We start from the raw sequence: 13,393 nt of genomic DNA on the forward strand, positions 1-13,393 counted from the left end.
CTTTCTAAGATCTAAAAGGTGTTCTTCATTGTTCTTGACCACACTCAAAGTGTTCTTCGTGTTCTTCGTATATTCTTCAGATTCTTTCTCTGTTTTTACCCGTTTTTCAGTCTTTTCAGCAACCGATTTTTACCATAATTCAAAATAAAATTGCAGCCACTAAAACCCCATATTTTCTACATGATTTTAAAACAAATTGAACCCCAATTTAAGGTCTAGGGTTCGTTTTTCCAGCAGCCATGAAGAACACAAATTCAAAGTTGAATATCATCAAATTTCATCAAATTTTCACCAAAATTTCAACAAGAATTACTCATACAAACAATCAATTTCAAGCACAGCCAAACCATATCATAATCACACAACTCAAACACAATCAATCAAGATTAAATTCGTCAATCCCTACCTGGTTTTGCTGCTCCTAATTCGGTTAAACTTTCAGGTGGTCCTTAAGCACTTTTTCCTCCTAAATCACATCAAGAACAACTTTAAACCCAAAAACTCTCAACTGACCAAATCTCACTCAGTATGTTAGGAAGAGATATCTCACCTTAGACTTGCTGGAAATTCAGGTTTCTTGGCCCTCAAGTCAAGTTAAGCATGATTCCTAAGGAAGAACATCAAGAAAACACATGTTTTGTATGGTTTTCCTTGGAAACCGAATTCAAATGGGAGAGAGACAGCCATCTCACCTTATTTCCATCCTTGATAAGTTACATGGTTATGTAGAGGAAGAAGAGAGGATTATTTTGGTGAAAACGGAGTTTTGATTTGAGTTTTAGTTCAGAAGAAATCAAGCTTTGAAGATTAAGTGTTCATGAAAGTTTCTCTCTTTTCTCTCTTGTTATTTTCGGCCAAAATGATGAAATGAGACAGCCTTGGAGGTCTTGGGGGTGTAAGGTGAGTTGTGATTGGTTGGCTTGGAGGTGGATTAAAATAATATTAAAATATCTCTGGTGTACAACTACTAAAACTAGGTGTATCGGAACACTCGTAAAAACATCTCTAAAAATTATTTTCTGAGCTACTAACATAAATGACACTAGTAACATATTTATTATGAGAATATAACATGTATAATGAGGCCTTAGCATTGCTAAATTCATCAGAGAGTGCTGGTGCTAAGCTGCACCAGTAAACCGTAAACCCGGTTAAACCGATTTTCTATTTTTAACAAAAACAGACCAGGTAACCTTATAATATCATTCAAGCATTTTCTAATACTAATATATTGATAATATTATACTATTATCTCTCTCCTCTCATGAATCGAGTCCGGTTCGTCAAACAGAGACTATTTACGAAAATCAGAATCAAAACTGCCAATCGATACGGTTCAAAAACTAGGTTCTTCGCGATTGCATTATCGAGCTTGCCTCAAAGGAGGTTCTAGCTTAAGGATGACATAATGATAATGAGGATTGAGATACTTGATGATATAGCAGAGGTGTTCCCTTTACTGATCTTCCGAAGAAATCCGTACTTTCAGAAAAGATCTCATGTACTCGAAAATCAGGGTTGTTACATCTATGGTCACCATTTTTCAAAACGGTGACCTAAAGTGGTCTATGGTTACAGTTTTGGGGGTGACCTAAAGGGGTCTATGGTCACAGTTTTAATCATTTGAGTTTTAATTAATTAATATTTTATGTATTTTTTATTATTTTAAATATTTTTCTTTTTAAAAATTTTAATAATTAAAAACTAATAATAATTTTATATGATTTACTTTAAATATTAAAATTTGAAATCTAATTTTATAAATAAAAAATTAGGTTGAATACTATTAATAATTTTAAATTAAAAATAATTTAAAACTTAATAATATAAAAATTAATTTTTTACACTAAAAATTTAAGCATTAAATAATAGATTATTAATTTTTGTGGTTTAATAATTAGGAAAAAACCAAAAACGACGCGTCTCCTGTTTATTTAAAAAAAATTGAAATAGATGAGAACCAAATTGAAGGAAATTAAACCCCCCCGCCCCCGCGCGGCCCCCTTCTTTCTTCACCCAATTCATAACACTGTGACTGATGGAAATTGAAACTGCAAAACCCTAGCCCCTCATTGCCGCCGTCCAAGCTCTTCAGCGCCACCGCCGTCCCAAGTTCCTCAGCGCCACCGCCGTCCCAAGTTCCTCAGCACCATCACTTCTTCCTCTTCCCTGTTTTGCAAAACCCAGAAAGCTCAGCACGTCGTCTTCATCTTCGTTGGCTTCTCTGTTCGTGGCTTGGAGTAGCACGCCGTCGGGTCGCCGCTTGCCTTCGTCTCGCCTATCGCCTTGTCTCGCCAGTTGCCGTTCGTCAAAGGTTAGTGACCTCTGCTTCTTCTTTTTGGTGCACTGAAATGTGTGTTGGGTTTAGGTTTTTTCTTCTTTTCAGTGCGTTTCTCACGCCCCTTTGATGGGAAAGAAAAAGAGTAGTCATGTGCCATAGGTTTCGTAAGGTTTTGAGTTTGATATTATTTCTATTATTTATCATGCCATTTTGGACTATTATTTTAATGTCTTGAATTCATGGCTAACTTGTCTTTCATGCTATACACAAACTTTTTAACTTCTTGTTCTTCATCTACAGCCAAAAGTGGCTAGCCTAAGTTATATGCTATATTTTTACTGCATCACTTCAAAGCTAGAACATGCTTGGTAGGAAAATGTAAGGTGAAACTTGTATTTTGAATTTGGACTTGCTACAGAAACTAGTTCTTAAATAAATGTGGACTAAACTTTTCATTTATTCATGCCCACACCACTCTCAACTTGCATTAAACAAATAACTTTCCATGCCAAATAAATAAATAAATAAATAACTTCATTTGCTACATGAATTTAGTTAATAAAACTCGCACACACAACTAGTATAAGCAAAGCTTTTAAGACCTAATTAATTTGATCATAAAAAATTTAAATGTATAATTAAAATATATGAATTGAATTGCAAAGGCTTCGTTGTAGAAAGTGTTAGATGAGGCTCTTCTAAAATGCAAATAGTTTTAAGAGTAAAGTGTTGTATATATACAAACACTTATGATAAGAAAATTAATCTTCTTGCCTTAGGCTTGTTTTTCTTTTTTCCATTAATTATTTGTTTTCTCCTCTCATGTGGCATTACGTTAATTAAGCTAACAACTTAAATGTATAAATCAAATGCTGTTTCTAATGCCATTTGGTAATGTTAGACATTTGAGTCATGTGGTGTTAATTTGGTTAACAAGAAGTACACCTAATTATGTTGCTATTTCTAATGCAGAAAATAGTGTTTTGACATTTTCACTTCACAACTATATATGAATTTAAATGCCACTAATGAATCCAACAACCACAGAATACATAAATCACCTTTTTATTTTTCTATTTAACATAGCATACTGGTGAGGCTCCTTTTACTCATTCATTAGCAGATAGTAGTAGAAATGGAGCAAGAAATGGAGAAGAGGAAGACAGAAGAAGAAGAAGAAGAAGAAGAAGAAGAAGAAGAAGAAGAAGAAGAAGAAGAAGAAGAAGAAGAAGAAGAAGAAGAAGAAGAAGAAGAAGATAAATGGGTGCTTGATGGATCTAAAGATTACAAAGGAAGAGTTCCTCTCTGAGCTTCCACTGGTGCATGGAAAGCTTCTCTATTTGTGCTCAGTAAGATATATCAACCAAAAATTATGTCAAAAATTGTCTACTCCTTTAACTAAGATATTTCAATTTTGGTGCAGCAATTGAGCTTAGTGAAAGGATAAGCTTCTTTGGAATAGTCACTAATCTCATCTCCTACCTAACTAAAGTGATTCATGAAGATCTTAACACAGCAGCAAAGAATATAAATTATTGGACAAGGACATCAACACTCATGCCTCTTATAAGTGGATTTGTTGTTGATGCCTACACTGGCCATTTTCTTATGGTTCTGTTTTCTTCCTTTATATACCTCATGGTAAATCTTTAAATTTTTTATCTATGTGCAGAGTATTTTAATTATAACCAAGTAACATTATGTTACTTTAGTCTACATTTGAATTCTGTCTCTGAGACAAAGATAAATATTTTCTGTCACTGTTTATAGTCTTTTAAGAAATACAGAAAACATAATACTCAATTTGATACATAGGATTTTTTTGTGTATACATGAAATGCAATAGGGTTTATGCTTGCTGACAATGTCTCAATTCATAACAAGTCTCAAGCCATGCAAAAGTAGCATATGTAGAAAGCTTAGGAAGCTTAGGAAGCCTTGCTGTGGATGAATGTTTCCCTTCTTTTGCTGCATATGTACTGCATCATCAAAAGCATTTTTGCTCTGTTCTAACATGTTTATTTCTTTTACGTGCAGGAAGACATGATGTGATGAAGAAAATATGTTCCATACAAATATCACATGGAATGGGTCTTACAATGACCTTAGTTATGTAAATGTAATATTTTGATGTGTTATGTACTTTTTGAGGTATTACATGTAATTGGAAAAATTACACTCTATTTTGATTTGTATTGTTTAGACTAAAAATTAAATATATCTATCTTATAATGAAACTTTTATGATTTAGATTTCTTAAATTTCTTATTTTTAGATTTATTTTGTGATTATTATCATTTTGGAATGTGATTATAATTTTAAAAATTTGAATCTCATAAACAACAACAGGCTATAGTCACCGTTTTAAAAAATCGTGACCATAGAGGCTATGGCCACCGTGAAAAACCATGACCATAGATAAGACTATGGTCACAGTTTTAAGGAGGGGTGACCATAGAGGCTATGGCTACGGTGAAAAACCGTGACCATAGATAGGGCTATGGTCACGGTTTTAAGGAGGGGTGACCATAGAGGCTATGACCACAGTGAAAACCGTGACTATAGATAGGGCTATGGTCACGGTTTTAGGTGGGGTGACCATAGATAGGGCTATGGTCACGGTTTTAAGGAAGGGTGACCATAGAAGCTATAGCCACGGTGAAAACCGTGACCATAGCCTTATTTATGGTCATGGTTTTAAGGAGGGGTGACCATAGAGGCTATGGTCACGGTGAAAACCGTGACCATAGATAAGGCTATCGTCACGGTTTTCACCGTGATCATAGATTAACCTATGGTCACGGTAAAAAAATATGGCCTAAATTGTCAGATTTTGAAAATTGAAATCGTGACCATAGAAATCGTGACCGTAGATAAAAAAACCATGACCATAGACCTATGGCCACGAGAGAATAGGCCACGGTAAAAAACCGTGACCATAGGTCCAAAACCGTGACCATAGATCTATGGTCACCCTTTTTACTAGCTATGGTCACAGTTTTTTACCGTGACCATAGGCCTTTTTTTTTTGTAGTGTTTGCACATTTATTCATACTAATTGCATGGTTTTATATTTTTCTTCCTGATCTTGTGCTATGATTGAAAACAATGCTTCTTTGGCCTTAATTTTTCTATGTTTAATCCCCTCTTATTACCATTTGATGCCTTGATATGTGTGTTAAGTGATTTCAGGGTTTATAGGGTAGGAATGGCTTAGAGGATAGAAAGGAAGCATACAAAAGTGGAAGGAATATAAGAAACTGAAGGAACTGCTAAAGCTGTCCAGCCTGACCTCTTGGTACTAAATCGACCATAACATGAGATACAGAGATCCAAATGAGGCGGTTCCAGTTGCGTTAGAAAGATAACATCCGGGGCTTCGTAACGATATATAATTTGCGATAGTTTCCATGCTGTTAGGTGACACGCACGCGTGGATCACGCGCACGCATGACCTGGAGAAAATTCAATCCACGCGTATGCGTGGACGACGCGTACGCGTGACTTTGCCACGTGCTGAACGTATCGGCAATTTCTGGGCTGTTTTTGACTCAGTTTTTGGCCCAGAAAACACAGATTAGAGGCTACAAAGTAGGGAAATCCATTCATTTAGATACAACTTTCATTCACATAATTTTAGGTTTTAGATGTAGTTTTCTAGAGAGACTCTCTCCTCTCTCTTAGGTTTTAGGATTAGGATTTCTTCTTCTTCTCAATTCCAGGTTCAATATTCCTTTAATTTATGTTTTCTTATACTTTTATTTATTCTAGCATTCTAGTTTATCTATTTCTCCTATTGATCACTTTATGTTGCTAGTTGGTTTATGAATTCTTATGTTTAATTTGATTCTCTATTTAATACAATTTGAGGTATTTCAGATTTAAGATTGCTTTCTTCAATTTCATGTTATTGATGCTTTTAATTTAATTTAGATTTCTCTCCCTTTGCCTTGGTTGAGTAATTGGTGACACTTGAGTTATCAAACTCAGTTGTTGATTGAAAATTGGAATTTGTTGATTGATTTGGATCCCTCTAAAGCTAGTCTTTCCATTGGAGTTGACTACGACTTGAGGAATCCCATTGATTGGTCCACTTGACTTTCCTTTATTTAGTAAGGGTTAACTAAGTGGGAGCAATAAACAATTCTCGTCACAATTGATTAGGATAACTAGGATGGGATTTCCAGTTCTCATACCTTGCAATGGTTTTCATGATTATTAATTTACTTTCTTGCCAATTTATTTCCTTGTTCCCTATTTCAAAAACCCAAAAAGATACTTTTCCATAACCAATAATAAATCATACTTCCCTGCAATTCCTTGAGAGATGACCTGAGGTTTAAATACTTCGATTATAAATTTTATTGGGTTTGCTTTAGTGACAAACAAGTTTTTGTACGAAAGGATTTCTTATCGGTCTAGAAGCTATACTTGCAACGAGAATTTAATTGTGAAAATTCTAGACCGCGCGAGAGTTCCCTTCATTCAAAATGGCGCAATTGCCGGGGAATTGCAAACGTTTGCCTTATTATTGGTTATTGTAAATATTTTCTTTTTCGTTTCTTTGTTAGTGTTTCTAGTTTTAGGAGTTTATTTTCATTAATTTCTATTAGTTTTTATTTCTTTTGCTACTATGAATTCTCACCCCTCTGGCTTTAGGTTTGGTTTCCATGTTGTTGTAAGAAATGGAAGCTATAATGAGAACATGCATCAAGGTTGGAAGAATCAAGGACGGGAGGAGCCACAAGGATTTGATCAACCCTCTTGGCAATAACCCCTTAGAATGCGCTATAACCAACAACCATTCTGTGATGCATACCAAGACAATAGTTATGGTGGACCCTTTCATGACAAACCACCTCCACCAATTTACTATGGTCAAGAGCCATTCCAGGGAACGTACAAAGATGATGAATATGGTGGACCCCTTGTAGTTACCAACAAGCCCCACCATATGCTTATGAACCCCCTCCTCAACATAACTCTGAATCACCATACTCACAAGCCCCTTTCCACCATTCACCTCCATATGACCCTAATCCTTATCCACCATACCAACCACCATATGAACCACACCCAGAACCACCACCTCAATACTCACCATCTCCATATCCTCATCAAGAAGAACCACCTCCGTATTATGAGACCTTTCTACCAACAATTGAACCCTCCTATCTACCCCAACCTCCATTGGAAAACAACACACTCATCTCTAACATCATTGGTCTCACCTCTACAATCTAAAATCTTATATCCCACATGAACCAACCCTCTACCTCTAATATTCAACCTTCAAACTCGAGTGCCCTTCCTTTTCAACCACATAATGATCTTCCCATCCCATCACCACCCTCCATGGAAGAGCACCCACATTCATCAATCTAAGAGCAAGATCCCAGTCATGCTATTGACAAGGAACAAGAGAAAAGGGATCGTCTTCGCGAATTTATACTTCATAAGACGCTAGAGGAGGCCCTACAGTTGAAGGTAGTGGAGACCCTTGAAGTCGAAGGAGTGGTTGAAGAATCAGTGAAGGAAGACATCAAGGAGGAGTCTGATTTTGTCTTAGAGCAAGAGGAGGCCCAAAATGTGGAGGTAGGAGAGACCCTTACAGATGAAGGAGTAGTTGAAGGGAGTTGTCATGGAAAGGAAATCATCAAGGAGGAGTACGATTTTTTACTAAAACAACTGGACAAAGCAGCAATTATTGAAGAGGAAGAAGAGGTTGCAGACTTAGGAGATGTTGAGCCTCCATGGGAAAGTCCAGTCATAGAGTCTCCTTCCAAGATGTTTGATGTTGATGTTGAAGAGGGTGTACCACCTCCAAGGCATATCATGGTTGAGGCCTTTGAAGACGTTGATTAGGAGATGGAGATTAAAGAAAAAGAAGCACAACCCCCTAGGCCCTTGGTAAGCTATGAAGAGGAGTTTGACTTGGAAGAAAACTGCCAAGAGGAAGAGGTTGATATTGAAGAAGCTTGCAAAGAGGTGGAAGTTGTCGAGAAAGAGCTCGATGGAATGGAGCTGGAAATCACATTGCCAAAGTCGTCGGAGACCTCTCCCCCAAAGCCATTACCATCCAATACAACATTCAAGTGGGTAAAATTCTTATCCTTGACCTTTACTTTTCCACTTGAATATGGTTTACTTGAGACAGATGGTCAGCTTAGAGCTCTTTGTGGCTTTAAGAGTAAGAGGGAGATGGTTAGTGGTTGGCAACACAATCCTAGGTTCGTTGTGATTGGGAGCTCAAAGTCTAAATGCAAAGGTTGGTGTAGAGCTCAAATGAATAGGTCTAGGAAGATGTTTGGGTGCCTAAATGAGAATTCTAAGGCTGAACCACCAGGATGGAATCATCATGATCCACTTGAAGACGGGTGTAGAAATAAGATTTGGGATCTGGGAATATATGAGGATCAAATTTGGGAGCTCAAAGCTTGTGAAGAACTCCATCAAAGCTTGAGAAATTTACTTGGTATTGATAGAGCTTATTGAAAGTCCAATCATTGGTGGAAGTTTCAAGACGAGTTAAAGCACAAGCCACCATGACAAGGAGCTCACCATATGTCCAACTTAAGGACTTTAACTAAAAGTGCTAGGTGGGAGACAACCCACCATGGTATGATCGTTCTTTCCTTTCTCTCCTTAGTTTTATTTTACTGACTCTTTTCATTAGTATTGCACATAGTCTGCATTTTCATCTGCATAAAAAAATAAATAGAAAGTTGCGTGGGAATAGTGCAGAAAGTGTGCCAATCGCACAAGCATCACCACGCGTACGCGTCCCTCATGCGTATGCGTCATCTGAGAATTTGGCACTTCACGCGTACGCGTCAATGACGTGCACGCGTGACCTTGCGAGTTTGACGTAAAAGGTGTATTGGCCGAAAGTTATGCTGGCTTGGTGCTGGAATTGTGTTAAAAGCACAAACCCACCCACGCGTACACGTCGTTAACGCATGCGCGTCATTTTCTATTTTTGCACTTCCACGCGTGCGCGTGCCTGACGCACACGCATCATATGACATTTTGGCACATATCCCAAAACGAACAGAGGGTTGTGCGAGCGCCACGATGCCCTCGCGCGAATAGCACAAACATGGTCACGCGTACGCGTGACCGACGCCTACGCGTCGCCCCCTTCAGTGCGCGACCCACGCGTAAGCGTGGAATACGCCTACGCGTCATTCGTGAATCCACACCTAAACCCTGCGCAGCCCTGTTTTTCATATCTTATCTTTCTAAATCCTAATTTCTTTCTTCTTCTTTCTTCTTTCTTTTCTTTCTTCTTTATTCTCCCATCTTTTTCCATTCTTTCTCTTTCTTTACTCTTCTTTTCTTCTTTTTCCTTCCATCATATTTTCTTCATCTCACGTTCTTCATTACCCCTCTTTATTACCTTCTTCTCAAGGTTCTTTCTTTCTATTTTCTTTTTCTTCTTCTTTTTATTATTTATCTATTTTTGCATTATTTTACTTGGTGTTAGAAATCTAACTGGGTGATTATTTTCTTCCATATTTGCTTGTGGATTATTAGGGAGTTATTTGACAATTATCACTAATTATAATTTTTGGGTTATTTGCATGTTCAAATATAATACTTTTCCAATCATATTAAACATGCATACCAAGTGTTTGTGAATAAGCCCATATAGCATTTTGCATTTTTAATTATTTTACTCTTCTACTCTAATACATGCTTTTCACAAAATCTTTTCTATATTTTATTAATTAATTAGGGATAAGTATTGTTTTGGTCCCTGACGTTGAGGGTCGGAATCGAACCCGTCCCCGATCTAATTTTCGATTTAGAATCATCCTTAACATTTTTTTTTCGTATTAAAATCCTCCTTTTTAATTTTTATTCCTAAAATACCCTTCCTTTTTAATAAAATTTAAAAAATTAAAAATAAAAAAAATAAAACACGGTTAGGGTGGGGGGAGGGGAGACAGGGAGGGGGAGACCGGGGGTGGGGTGGGGGGTGGGGGTGGCGGGAAGGGGGTGGGGGTGGCGGGAAGGGGAGACAGGGAGGGGGAGACCGGGGGTGGGGGTGGGGGTGGATGGTGGTGGGAAGGGGAGACCGGAGGGTGGGGGAGGGGGGAAGGGGAGACCGGGGGTGGGGGTGGCGGGAAGGGGAGACGGGGAGGGGGAGACCGGGGGTGAGGTGGGGGTGGGGTGGGGGTGGATGGTGGTGGGAAGGGGAGACCGGAGGGGTGGGGGAGGGGGGAAGGGGAGACCGGAGGGTGGGGGAGGGGGGAGGGGGGAAGGGGAGACCGGGGGTGGGGTGGGGGTGGCGGGAAGGGGAGACAGGGAGGGGGAGACCGGGGGTGAGGTGGGGGTGGGGTGGGGTGGATGGTGGGGGGAAGGGGAGACCGGAGGGTGGGGGAGGGGGAAGGGAAGACCGTGAGGGGGAGAGAGGAAGGGGAGGAGGGGGTGGGGTAGGGGGAGGCGGGAAGGGGTTTTATTTTTATTTTTTTTAAATTTTATTAAAAAGGAAGGGTAGTTTAGGAATAAAAATTAAAAAGGACGATTTTAATACGAAAAAAAAACGTTAAGCATGATTCTAAATCGAAAATTAGATCGGGGACGGGTTCGATTCCGACCCTCAACGTGAGGGACCAAAACAATACTTACCCCTAATTAATTATAATTGTCAATACAAACATGGTTGTTGGTTTGTTACGAGTGATAATACATTTTAGCAATTAATGCTTGATCTATGCTACTCATGCCTTTGCCGGCATGCTAATAAACATCTTGCATCTAATTGCCTTCATATTTCTTGCTATATTTCCGTTGATGTCCTAATTACATGAAGTTGCGACCATGTGTTAATGACATTCTTCTTTACCTTAACATGATTATCACTTGTACTGCTCTCTTCCTTGCTCTATCCCTTTGAATTGCATGTTACCTTTCTTTTCTCCCTTTTCAGGCTGGCCACCATGAGGAAAAAGGAAAAGTTTCTAACTGGAGCAATAAACAAGTCTGCCACACAATCTTTGGAGAAAAAGCATCAGTTGGAGCCACCCGTCCACTTGTACATCTCTGCATGCACCGAGGACGGTGCAATCTTTAAGTGTGGGGAGGTCGATACTGACTTCCATGGGTTAGTTATTTTCTTCTCAACACCAATGTTTTATTTTCTTTGTTAATTCATTGTTGCATTTGCATGTTTGATTGCATGTTTGCTTGATTTTGTGTATATTTTACCACTACTTGGTTGAAGTAATATTTTCTTTTTCAAGAAACTTTTTATAGCATTTTACTAATTTGAATCAAAATTTTTATTGAACTTGCTTGAAGAAATATTATATTGGAACATGGTTTAGAGCTCGAACACAGAAAACCAATGAGATTTTGAGCCTAATTGATTGGTTGTATTTTATCAACCAATATTCTATTTAGTGTGTATTTTTCTCTCTAAAATTGTGATCTTTGTCTTGCTTAATTCTATATTTCTATGGTTTGATGTATGCATGCACTTATATGATTGAGGCCTTTGTTTCACTAAGCTTACATACCCATATGGCCTTACCCTTTCATTATCATTTGTAAACCAATGTTGAGCCTATTTTACCCCTTTGTTCTTTACTTTAGCTCATCATTAACTCTAAGCAAAAAACAATAATGTTCTTAATTTGAATCCTTGGTTAGCTTAGACTAGTGAGAGTGTTCATGATTTAAGTGTGGGGAAGTTGGGTTTGGAAACATTTGGTTTAAGAATTGGGTGTTACATATCTTTATGAAAATGTGAAAGAAATATTTAGGACATGTTCATGCATCCAATAATTTAATCATATGCATTGAGAAAAACAACAGAAAAAGAAAAAAAAAATATATATATATAAACAAAAAAAGAAAAAAAATAAACAAATAAATAAATAAAGGAGAAAAAGAAAAAAAAAGAGCAAATAATAAATGGGGACAAAATCCCCCAAAGTAAATGGTGAAAGCAATGCATTTGTACTGTACTCGAAATTAGGATGCATGAATATGTGGAAAACATGGTTAATGGATTGTTAGGTTTTGTATTTTAATTACATGGATTGTCCTAAGTTAGGTGGAAAGTTTAAGTTAATTAAGGATTCAGATTTTAGTCCACTGGGCCAAATACAATTCTACCTTGACCCTAATCCCATTACAACCCTTAAAAGACCTCTTGATATGTGTATTTGTGCATCAAATTAGTGTTGATTGGTAGAAGAAAATCAAGCCTTAGAAAGCAAGGTTAGTAGAGAATTGAGAGAGTCGAACTTTAAACACCTGAGCGATTAGAGTGTATACACTTCCGGTGAGGGTTCGACGCTCGATTCTATGTTCCCTGCTTTCATGAGCTATCTTCTGCAAGTTTACTTGTACTTTATTTTGTGATTTGAATTAGTGGAATCCAGTTTATGTTTGTCTTGGAGAATTTGTTTACTTTTAACCAAGTAAATAAAATCATTTTTTTGCATTTAGTTGCATTCATATAGATAGGTTGCATTGCATAAGTTCCACCATTCTGTCTTCACTCTTTTGGTTTTCTTGAGCTTAGCATGAGGACATGCTAATGTTTAAGTGTGGGGAGATTGATAAACCACTATTTTATGGTTTATCTTATGCTTAATTGAGTGGTTTTTATCAAGTCTTTGCACACTTATTCATACTAATTGCATGGTTTTATATTTTCCTTCCTGATCTTGTGCTATGATTGAAAACAATGCTTCTTTGGCCTTAATTTTGCTATGTTTAATCCCCTCTTATTACCATTCGATGCCTTGATATGTGTGTTAAGTTATTTCAGGGTTTATAGGGTAGGAATGGCTTAGAGGATAGAAAGGAAGCATGCAAAAGTAGAAGGAATACAAGAAACTGAAGGAACTGCTAAAGCTATCCAGCCTGACCTCTTGGTACTAAATCGACCATACCATGAGCTACAGAGGTCCAAATAAGGCGGTTTCAATTGCGTTGGAAAGCTAACATCCGGGGATTCGCAATGATATATAATTTTTTATATTTTCCATGCTGTTAGGGGACACGCACGCATGGATCACGCGTACGCGTGACCTGGAGAAAATTCAATCCACGCGTATGCCTGGACGACGCATACGCGTGACTTTGCCGCGTGCT

The sequence above is a fragment of the Arachis ipaensis genome, chromosome B6 (assembly GCF_059453495.1).
Source record: "Arachis ipaensis isolate K30076 ecotype BB chromosome B6, ASM5945349v1, whole genome shotgun sequence".
Lineage (NCBI taxonomy): Eukaryota > Viridiplantae > Streptophyta > Magnoliopsida > Fabales > Fabaceae > Arachis > Arachis ipaensis.